General features: G+C 41.6%; 1 pseudogene; it reads left to right on the forward strand.

The window, feature by feature from the left end:
* Positions 1-3,958: 3,958 nt before the first annotated feature.
* LOC100945483 lies at positions 3,959-4,920 on the forward strand (annotated as a pseudogene).
* Positions 4,921-12,048: the final 7,128 nt, after the last annotated feature.

Below are 12,048 nucleotides of genomic sequence, written 5' to 3' on the forward strand. Positions count from 1 at the left end.
GTTCAGTTGATGGCTTCTTCTGGTTGCCCAGAGAGACAGGCAGAGCCTGTCTGTTGTCTTCTCCCAGTTCTCGGGTGCTGGGATAGCCTGGGTGCAGTGGAACAGCAGCAGCTGCACAGAAGTGTGCATGACCGGCTTAGACTTTGTTCAGCCTGCCGGGCAACTGGGGGACCGGAGACTGGCAGCAGCCAGATCAGTCCTGGTTCAGCCCCTCTGGGTGGTACAGGGGAACTGTAGTGGCTAGATCAGTCCTAGTTCGGCACCCTGGAGCAACCAGAGGGTAGGGGAGTGGCAGTGGTAGCGCAGGGTACACGAGCGACCAGATCAGTCCTAGTTCAGCCACACCAGAGTAGCTGGGGGGAAGCAGGGGACTACTTCACCGTCGCCCGTTGGATGCGTGCGGCGCTAGCAAGCCGATCTGTGCCCTCCCCGTGCAGGAGCCCGGAGCGAGGGGCTCCTCCACCTCTGTCCGAGGGACGTATGTGGCTCTAGCAAATAGTTCTGGGCCCTCCAAAAATGGTAGACCCCTCTACCACCACCTGCAGGGCGAGTGTGGCTCTAGCAAGCAGTTCTAGGCCTGCCCAGCTTGGGAGCCTGTAGCGGGAACACTTCCCCTGGCCCCCGTGGGGTGTGTGTGTCTCTCGCAAGCTGTTTTGGGTCTACCTAGATTGGAGGATTTCTCCGCCTCTTCCTGTAGGATGCCTGCAGCACGCCTGTGGCCCTAGCGAGTGGTACTGGGCCTGCCCAGAGCAGGAGCCTGCTGCCCGTGAAGCGTGCAACTCTAGCAAGCAGTTTTGGGGCCCTCCCAGCTCCGTGAGGGCAAAGGGACCCACTCGGCAACTGGGTTAGTCTGGGAAGGTTAATACCTCCTTCCCTACCTTACACCCAGTTACTCATGGTTCCCCAGGTCCGAGACCCTATTCACTCCAGTAGGCCACTGCTCCCGGGGTTTACCTGGCAAAGTCAGCCAGAAATCTGAGTTTGGCAGGGGGGCCTTGAGGGTTTAAATTAGGCTTCTGTCCCGTTAGATTTCTCTCCAAATCTTGGAGTGAGTGGGTGGGACTCCTCAGAGTTCAAAGTTGCAGGTGGAGAATATATACAGTTTTATATAGTTCAAACCTTCCCTCAACCATACACCTGGGGTGCCCCTTTGAATAGTCCTTGGGTGGTCTACCAGGTTTGAGGGGACAAAATCAGTTGTCTCAGTCAGCACCCATTTCAGGTGGAAGAGTTCAAATGTCTCTGGGAGTTAGATAAGAGGGGTCTGCTTGCAGTTCAGATATAACTTGCTCCAGTGCCCCGTGAGGGCAAAGGGACCCACTCGGCAAATGGGTTAGTTTGGGAAGGTTAATACCTCCTTCCCCACCTTGCACCCAGTCACTCGTAATCCCCCAGGTTTGTGGCCCTATTTACTCCATTAGGCCACTGCTCCCGGGGTTAACCTGGCAAAATCAGCCAGAAATCTGAGTTCAGCAGGGGGCCTTGCCTGTTTAAATTAGGCTTCTGTCTGGCTAGATTTCTCTGTAAGTCAGAGGTTGCATTTGGCTTTAAACTCAGGTGTCAATTCTAGCCTCTGCCTGCCCACTGCCTTTGTCTCAGCCGAATTAGCCCCCTGAGGGCAGGGGCTCCACCCAGGAGAGTCAAGGGCGCCCTGCCTGTGGCTGCCGTCCAGGATGGCGTGCCGGGGGTTTCTGCACCGGCGGCTGGAGGGTGCCATGGCATGCTGGCAGGGGTAGGAGGTCCAGTTTTTAGGGGGTCTCTCCCATAGAATAGAGTGGGAGGAAGTTTGACCTCTGCTCACTTGTTTGCATGGAGTAAACTGCTCGAGCCCTTGTTGTGGGGGAGGGGACTCCCGTCTGCTTGGTGGTGGATTTTGTACCTTTTGGTTGTAATTCCGGGGTCGCAGCTCGCCTCAGGAAGGTTGAAGTGCACTCTTCAATCTTCTCTCTTGTCTCTGCTCCAAACCATCCGCTAATTTGCTAAGCTGCTGTCCTTTCAGTCTCCTTTTGGACGGGAGCTTCTGTAAAAAGCTGGCTGCCGTTTGCCATCTTGGCTCCGCCCCCCTGGTGAGGTTTTTTGTTCATTCTTTGAATGACTTTTCTGTTTTATTTGAGTTGGTTTTCCATTTTCTCTTAGATTTCATTGCATTTTCTTATAATCCATATTTGTAGGTCTTTATCTTTCTTTTCAATATTTTCATTTTGGTTGCTATCCATTGCTAGGCAGCTGATGTTCCCTTTAAGGGGTGTCCTTTCACTCTAATTTTTTATACTTTGAGTTCTTTTGCTGATTCCTTCTCCTCTGGAGCAGCTGTTGCTTCTTATTTTTGGATTTTCTTTTGTTCAGATGGGGCTTCCTTTCACCCTCCTCACTCATATCGGGATGTTTGTAGCATATGTTGGGTAAGAACATTTGCCTTTGTTGTGAGTGCTTTGATGGCGGTCTTGGTTCTGGATGGATGCCTTGGTTATAGAGATGTTAGTACAGTTGTTTACTCAGTTTTTAGTATTTTGTAGGCTGAAGCTGTGGTGTGCTGAGTGTGTGGGCAAGTTCCCTGTCTTTGTCTGATGAGAGAGGAAGGAGATCTTTGAAATCCTTTCTCTTTCCTCACCCTTATAGTCTTGTTAGCAGTATCCCATCTTTTTTGTTCTGATAAAGCATGCCATTTATTCATACTCCTCAAACTGATTGCAGTGAAAATTCAGAAAGCCTTGACTGACTCTGAGTCTCAGCTGTGAAGGATAAGATTATAAAATTCATATGCACTCATTAACTAGCATCCTCTCTTAATCTTGAGGTGACGTCTCATCAGACAAGTGATTTACACTTACTATAGGAGCATAAACAATGCTTGAATTCATGAATATTTAGCAGCATCTGTATATCATTTAAATAAGGGAATTACTATCCTAGGAAAGTCAGGAAGGGAAAAAGCAAAAATAAAAATAAAAACAAGAAAAGGAAAGAATAAAGAAGACATCAAAGAGTTTGTCTTTCATTCTGCCGGAATATAACCCTTATAGGAGTAAAAAACACACTCTGTTCACTCTGCATTCCCAGTGCCACAAGCATGGCTTAGTCCAGAGTATGTGGAAGAGGAAAGGAAGAGAGAAATTAGGAATAAAAAATGATGGCGTACACAGCTATGATTTAATTTTAAAAAAATGATGGAGATGGGGGGATATGGGAGCAACAGTGGGCACATTTTAAAAACACATGTGCAGCTCTTGCATGCAGAGGATTTTCAGCTGATGGATTCAGTAGGTGCCGTCTGCTGTCCCTGAGCTCATACTGAACCTTCTTTACCCATCTTTCTACCTCAAGGCAGGAATCTATAAACTCTATTTCTCAGGCTGTTTAGCCAGCTGGCTTACTAGATTCTGCCAGTGGGAGGTAGTGATGGGAAACGAAAAGGTGGGAGAAAGAGATGAGCTGGGGTTTTTTTCCCCCAGCTTTGGGCAACAGCAGCAGCCCCAGTACCTCTCCCAGGCTTCTGCTCAGCCCCTAGGTTTCCACATTGGTGACCCCAAGCGCAGAGTGACTACAAGTTTGGGACATCATTTCTCCCTTTACTTATCTAAGCCTTTCTACAATTAGTTTATTTTTGAGCAGTTTTGCATTTTGGCTTCTTGTGTCCCCCTCAATCCCTCCAGCGCCTTTTAAAACTATTATCTATATTAAATCCCCTCTGAAATATTTTCCATTTTCCCAATTAGATACTGGCAGCTACCCAGACATCAACTATTAAACATTGACAAATGAATAAATCAGTATATCCACATTTGGTTAAAAGTACACAAGGCCTCTTTCAACTGTAAAATGCATTTGAAAAGAAATAGTATATGAAATAAAGAAGCAAGTTACTAACACCAGGTATATTAAATGTAATCTCCACTCAATAGTGGGAAATGTGTTTAAAATCAAAAGAATGCTTTTCTAGCCTGGCATCTTTGAGTGCATGACATTGTCTTTAAACCCTGTGTGGCCATCTCTGAGGCACTGCCATGATGCCCAGGAAAACAGGGTGGCCTGGAAGTCCAGCTTCTTCCTTAAGATCATCCAACTCATGGATGAGTATCCAAAGTGCTTCACTGTGGGAGCAGACGATGTGGGCTCCAGGCAGATGCAACAAATCCACATGTCCCTTCAAGGGAAGGCTGCTGTCCTGATGGGCAAGAGCACCAGGGAGCGCAAGGCCACCTATGGGTGTGTGGAAAACAGCGCAGATCTGGAGAAAGTGTTGCCTCTTATTCAGGGAAATGTGGACTTTGTGTTCACCTAGGAGGACTTCACTGAAACCAGGGACATGGTGCCGGCCGCTAAGGTGCCAGCTACCGCCCGTGCTGGTGCTATTGCCCCATGGGAAGTCACTGTGCCAGCTCAGAACACTGGTCTGGGGCCAGGGAAGACCTTCTTCTTCAGGCTTTAGGGATTGCCACTAAAATCTCCAGGGGTATCACTGAAATTCTGAGTGATGTACAGCTGATTGAGACTGGAGACAAAGTGGGAGCCAGCAAAGCCACATTGCTGAACATGCTGAACATCTTTCTACCCCCACCCCTCTGGGCTGGTCATCCAGCAGGTGTTTGACAAGGGCAGCATTGACCTGGAGTGCCTAACATTGCAGGGGAAACTCTGCATTCTTGCTTCCTGGAGGCACAATGTTGCCAGTGTTTGCTGCAGCCGGGTTACCCATTCTATCATCAATAGGTAGAAGAAGAGAGTCCTGGCTTTGGCTTTGGAGACCGATTACACCTTCCTACTTGCTAAAAAGTCCAAGTGCTTTAGGCTGATCCTTCTGCCCCCGTGGCTGCCACCACTACTGCTGCTCCTGCTGCCGCTATAGACCTAGCCAAGGCTGAAGCCAAGGAAGAGTCAGAGGAGTCAGATGAGGATGTGGGATTCGGTCTCTTTGACTAATCACCAAAAATAGCAAAGTCAGCCAGCTTTATTTTCAGAACAAGGAAATAAAGGCTTACTTCTCTTAAAAGTAAGAATATATATATAATAAAATAAATATAATGGTAAGAAAATACAAAGAGATAGGCCAGGACACCCACGGGCCTTTGGCTACTAACCTCACTCCCTTTGCCTCAGTTTTACTCTAAAATGAAATGGCCAAATCAGATCAATTGTCAGTAAGATTCTAAGGCTGAAATTTTAAGAATATTGCCTTTGAGTAAAGTCTTCCTCATGTATCTGGGAGGAGAATCCCATACATATAAGGAGAATCTGGGCTGGGCAGAGTCTCCAGTTAGTTGACACCTGATATGCATGTCCACAGGCAGATCCCTGTCGGCACACCCTGACTGCCGTCTGCTGCCAGGTATCTGTCCTCACTGTGTGCCTGGGAACCATTTCAAAAGCTATGTAGGCTAAGCCATTGCCATGGTAGTGACCTCTACTGATCCTAAACATTACATTCCCAAATGTAATATAGCAAGTTCACACAAGGTGCACATGGTGAGTGTAGTCCTACAATAAGTAGGAGTATTGTGCCGGGAAATCTGTCCCATTATTAAATATAAAAAAATCTTTCTAGACATTGCAGCCTGTTCTCCATGAGTGAGTTTCCTCTGCTGTATTATTTTTGATTTATGCCCCTTAATGTGTTCTGCAATCACTATGTACATTTTGTTAATATTAATGTATTTATGCATCTTGAAATTGCCTAATTAATCCCTTGCTTTCCCAATAAGTTATGGTAAGTTGGATTTATATGATAAATATTATAATGAAGAAAACATAACCATGGAACATAAAATACTAACCTAATTTACCATACCTACAGCAAAGAAGTTTAGGCCATGATTTCCCCTCTGGAATTAACTAATATTTCTTATTTCTTTTTCTAATTAAAACTTATCCCTTTCCTCCATCTTAAGGGGCCCATTTTTATTCTTGAAGATATTTAGGAGCTGCTATTTATCAAGTTACTATGTGGGTGTTTTGGAGAACAACAGACTAAACGATAAATGTACTACCCTCCCTAGGCACTTTTCAAATCTGTGACAGGGTCTCTCCACTTTAGTACTGTTGACGTTTGGACCAGGTAAATATTTGTTGTGGGGGTTGGCCTTATGCACTGAAGGGTGCTCAGCAGTGGAGACAGGCCATCTGATTGTCAGCTCAGCAAGGATAGGCACATACTGTTTTGGTCACCTCTATCTACTCAGCATTTAGATAGGGTCAGGCACATAATAGTTCCTTGTTGATTGCTTTCATTCATTTTTATTCATTATACATATGTAAATAATGATAATGCCAAACAGGCCAAAAGTGACATGTAGAGGAGTCCAGAAAAGGAGTAAATAGAAACTAGAGGGGCAGGAGTCCAGGAGGAATAAAGCTGAGGAAGGTCCCAAGCAGAGATGCTTCAGGGTGGACATGAATAAGCTGGAGATCAGCGGGCAGGGGGATGGTTGAAGAGAGGGCAAAGGGAACTTGGGTTCAGCTCAGGCCATGTTTGAGTTAAAGCAGGCCCTTAAAACCACAGGAAATTGCAGTAATTGAGCAGAGATGTGGCATACATCACACCAGTAGAAAGACAAAAAAATCTACTGGTATTTGTAGGGTGAAGAGATAATAAAGATGGAGAAATAAGTTAGGATATTTTTATAATAGTTAAAATATGAGAATGAACTGGGCTTGTAGGAGGCACATGAGTTCTGAGGGAGACTGAGTTAAATAGGGAGGAGTCAGGGTAGGGTTCTGGCCTGCTTGGTATAACATACAAACTCCTAAGCAGGACGCTCACAGCCCTTCTTAATTCCCCAGCATCTTTCCCTACCATCCCTTTATCAGTCACTCCCACTCCCCTATTCTTCTTAGACTCAAATTATGTTTATTCCTCACACCACTGAATCAGTCTTTTATCCTTTGCAATCTTTCTGGAACACTTTGTCTGCCTTCAACTTCTTGGAAAATTCTTATTCACCCTTCAAAATGCTGTTCAGATGAAACCTCCTTCACACAGAGTCCATGGACCAGTCAGGGTGGGTTATACACTCCTCTCTATCCTGTGTGTATTTATGTTTTTTACACAGATCATGTAGTATCACCAACTACCTTCTGCACTTTGCTTGTGGTTTTTCCCTTCAAAAGCCACTTTCTTTATCTAAGTTGATCTACAGATTCAATACAATCCTTATCAAAATATCAGTGACATTGTTTACAGGAATAAGAAAGAATCTTAAATCCGTCTGTAACCACAAGAAAACTCCAAAAGTCAAAGCAATAAAACTGGAGGTATCATAGTATGTGATTTCAAAATATACTATAAACCTACAGTAATCACAATAGCATGGTACTGGCATAAAAACAGACACATAGACTAATGGAACAGAACAGAGAGGCCAGAGATAAATCCATGCATTTAGAGACAACTGATTTTAAACAAAAGTGTCAAGAACACACAATAGGGAAAGAACAGTCTCTTCAATAAATTGCACTGGGAAAACTGGATAAAATTAGACCTGTGTCTCTCACCACATATAAAAATAATCTAAAATGGATTAAAGCATTAATCCTTAAAGACTTAAAACTCTGAAACTACTAGAAGAAAACAGGGAGAAAATTTGATGGCATTAATCTGGGCAATGATTTTTTTGAGATAAAATATCAAAAGCATAGACAACAAAAACAAAAATAGACAAATGGGACTGCATCAAACTAGAAGTTTCTGTACAGTAAAGAAAATAACCAACAGAGTGAAGAGACACCTACAGAATGGGAGAAGATATTGGCATCTGGATAAAGGGTTAATATTAAAAATATAAAAGAAACTCAAACAACTCAATAGCAAGAAAATAAATAACCCAACTTAAAAAAATAAGCAAAGAGCTGAATAGACATTTTTTTTTAAAAAGACATACAAATGGACAAATACTAGAGTAGACATAAAGTTCATGTGCAATTTAAATAGTTACAACAAACTTTATGTCTACCCTGTAAAAGAAAAAAGAAGTGCAAATTAAAACCACAGTGAAATATCACCTTACTTTAGTTAAAATGGCTATTATCTAAAAGACAAAAGATAACAAGCATTGACAATGATGTGGAGAAAAAGGAACCCTTGTACACTGTTGGTGGGATTGTAAATTAGTACAGCCATTATGGAAAATAGTATGGAGGATCTTCAAAAAAACAAAAATATAATTATTAATACCACATAATCTAGCAATTCTTTCACTACTGGGTATATATCCAAAGGAAAAGAAACTAGTATGTTGAAGAGATATCTGTGCTCCCATATTTATTGAATGAAGCATCATTCAAAATAGCCAAGACATGGAATCACCCAAATGACCATCAATGGATGAAAGAACAAAGAAAATGTGACACACTCATACATATATAGACAATGAAACATTACTTAGCCATTAAGCAGAAGGAAATTCAGTCATTTGTGAAAATTACGTGTTATGCTAAATGGAACAAGCCATGCACAGAGAGAAACAGTGCACAGTCACACTCATATTCAGAATCTAAACAAGTTGATCTCATGGTAGTAGAGAGTAGAATGGTGGTCACAGAGGATGTGGTGATCAGGAGCTGGGGGAATGGGGAGATGTTGGTCAAAGGACACAGAATCACAGCTGACAGAGGGAATCAGGTTGAGAGAGCTATTGCATAGCAGGTGACTACAGTTCGTGAGCATGCACAGTCATGTACCACATCATGTTTTGGTCAATGACAGGAATACATATGACAATGGTCTCAGGAGGTCATGAGACCACATTTCAACTGTCCATTTTCTATGTTTAGATGCACAAATACTTTTCATTGTGATACAGTTGCCTACAATGCCCAGCACAGTAGTGCACTGTCGGGTCTGTACCTAGACACAGAACGCTACCACTGTGCCACATACCCGGTGTGTCGCAGGCTGCATGATCCAGGTCTGTGTGAGTGCATTCTGTGATGCTTGCATAATGAGAAAATCACCTAATGATGCATTTCTCAGAATGTATCCCTGTTGAGCCATGCAGGATATTGTGTTTTTTAAAAAATGCAGAGAGAGAGAGGATGCTAAGTGGTGATCTCAGCACAAAAAGGATAAGTAAGTCAGGTAACATTTTTTTTTATTAGCCAGATATAACAATTTCACAATGCATATACACGTCAAAACATTATATTGTACATTGTAAAAACATATAAGGTTTATCTGTCAATTTAAAAATTTAAAAAGCCACTTTCTCCTTGCACATATGTGAGATGTGTAAGTTATTAATTGTACCATAGTTTATAATAGAAGATTGTAGCCAACATAAATATCCACCATATGGAACTGGAGTCCTATAATATAGATAGAACTTAGGAGAATACTACAAGGCTATAACAAATCACAATAGCAAAGAAGGAGGAAGATCTTTATGCATTGATATGGAATGACCACCAAAAGCTATTGTTGCATAAGAAAAGATAACTGTCTAAAATTGGCATAGCACACTATCATTCTAATCCAATAGGGTGAAAAGGAAGGGTGAAACCTGAAACAGTGTATTTTTAGATGGCTAATATTTCTGGAGTATACACAAAATATTGATAGGGTTGGTTGCTGTCTGTGGGAAGGAATTTAGTTGCTGGAGGTCTGGGATAAAAGGACACTTCTTACTATTATATTTACATCCTTTTTTTCTTTATTAAACAATAAAGAGGTAGATCGTGTATACATTAATGCATTTATGAGGTACAATGTGCTGACTTCATATACAATTTGGAATGCTTACATAGTACTGGTTAATATATCCCTCACCTCGTTTACTTAATTATTGTGTTATGATAGTTATACTCTATACATAATAGATCCGACATGTACCCTTGCAATATGCAGCATAGGTGTGATCCCACCATTCACCCTCCATTCATCTGGCCTCCCCCTCCCTTCCCATTCCTTCCTTCCTCCTTCACTCTGGGTCATAGTTGTGATCTACTCTTCATATGAAAGTGTGATTGTAAATTTGTTTCATAATAGTACTGAGTACATTGGATACTTTTCCCTCCATTTTTGAGATACTTTACTAAGTAGGATATGTTCCAGCTCCATCCATATAAACATAAAGAGGTAAAGTCTCCATCTTATTTTAAAGGCTGCATAATATTCCATAGTATACATATACCACAATTTATTAATCCATTCATGGGTTGGTGGGCATTTGGGCTTCTTCCATGATTTGGCTATTGTGAATTGAGCTGCAATGAACAATCTGGTGCAAATATCTTTGTTATAAACTGATTTTTTGCCTTTTGGATATACTCCTAGCAGAGGATTGCAGGATAGAATGGCAGGTCTACTTTTAGATCCCTGAGTATTCTCCATAGTTCTTTCTAAAAGGGATGTATTAGCTTGCACTCTGACCAGCAGTGCAGAAGTGTTCCCTTTTCTCTATATCCACGCCAACATTAGTAGTTTTGGCATTTTGTTATGTGAACCACTCTTACTGGAGTTAGATGATATCTAAAAGTAGTTTTGATTTGCATTTCTCTGATGATTAAAGAAGATGAGCATTTTTTCATGTGTCTATAGGCCATGCTCCTATCTTCTTCAGAGAAGCTTCTGTTCAAGTCCCTTGCCCACAATGAAATGGGATTACTTGTTCTCTTATTAATAAGTTTGAGTTCTTTGTGGATTCTGGTTATCAAACCTTTGTCAGAAACATAAGCTGCAAATATCCTCTCCCATTCTGAGGGCTGTCTGCTTGCTTTATTTACTGTGTTCTTGGCTGTACAGAAGCTTTCTAGTTTCAGGTCCCAGTAGTATATTTTTGATGCTGCTTCAATTGCCCAGGGGGTCCTCCTCATAAAATATTCGCCCAGGCCGATTTCTTCAAGAGTTTTCCCTGGACTTTCTTCTAATATTTTTATAATTTCATGCCTTAAGTTTAAATCTTTAATCCAGTGATAGTCTATCTTAGTTAATGGTGAGAGGTGTGGGTCCAGTTTCAGTCTTCTACAGGTCGCCAGCCAGTTCACCCAGCACCATTTGTTAAATAGAGAATCTTTTCCCCACTAAATGTTTATAATTGGCTTGTCAAAAATCAAATAATAATAAGTAGCTGGGTTCATCTCCTGGTTCTCTATTCTATTCTATACATCTATCTCTCTGTTTTTGTGCCAGTACCATGCTGTTTTGATCACTATCAATTTATAGTATAGTCTGAAGTCCACTAGCATGATTCCTCCTGCTTTGTTTTTATTTCTGAGTAATGTCTTGGCTATTCAATGTTTTTTATGATTCCATACAAAACAAAGTATTATCTTTTCATGATCTTTAAAGTATGACAGCGGAGCTTTAATAGGGATTGCATTAAAATTGTATATTGCTTTGGGTAGTATGGACATTTTAACAATGTTGATTCTTCCCAGCCATGAGCATGATATATTTTTCCATTTGTTAATGTCTTCAGCTATTTCTTTTCTTAGAGTTTCATAGTTTTCTTTGTAGAGATATTCACATCCTTTGTTAGGTAAACTCCCAAATATTTCAACTTCTTTGGCACTACTGTGAATAGAATAGAGTCCTTGACATTTTTTCAGCTTGACTGTTATTGGTATATATAAAAGCTACTGATTTGTGAGTATTGATTTTGTATTCTGAGACACTACTGTATTCCTTGACCACTTCTAAGAGTTTTGTAGTTGAGTCCCTGGGGTTTTCCAGGTATAAAATCATATCATCTGCGAAAAGTGAAAGTTTAATTTTTTTCTCACTGTATTTGGATACCCTTGGTTGCCTTCTCTTGCCTGATTGCAATGGCTAAGACTTCCATTACAATGGTAAAAAGCAGTGGAGACAGTGGGCAACCTTGCCTTGTTCCTGATCTGAGTGGAAATGTTTTTGATTTTACTCCATTCAATATGATATTGGCTGTGGGTTTGCTGTAGATGGCCTCTATCTGTTTAAGAAAAGTCCCTTCTATACCTATTTTCTTAAGTGTTCTGATCATGAAAGGATGGTGGATATTGTTAAAAGCTTTTTATGCATCTATTGAGAGAATTGTATGGTCTTTGTTTTTTAGTTTGTTAATGTGATAAATTATATTTGTA

Source organism: Otolemur garnettii, unplaced genomic scaffold (assembly GCF_000181295.1).
Source record: "Otolemur garnettii isolate 467f Iridium unplaced genomic scaffold, OtoGar3 scaffold00081, whole genome shotgun sequence".
In the NCBI taxonomy this organism is placed as follows: domain Eukaryota; kingdom Metazoa; phylum Chordata; class Mammalia; order Primates; family Galagidae; genus Otolemur; species Otolemur garnettii.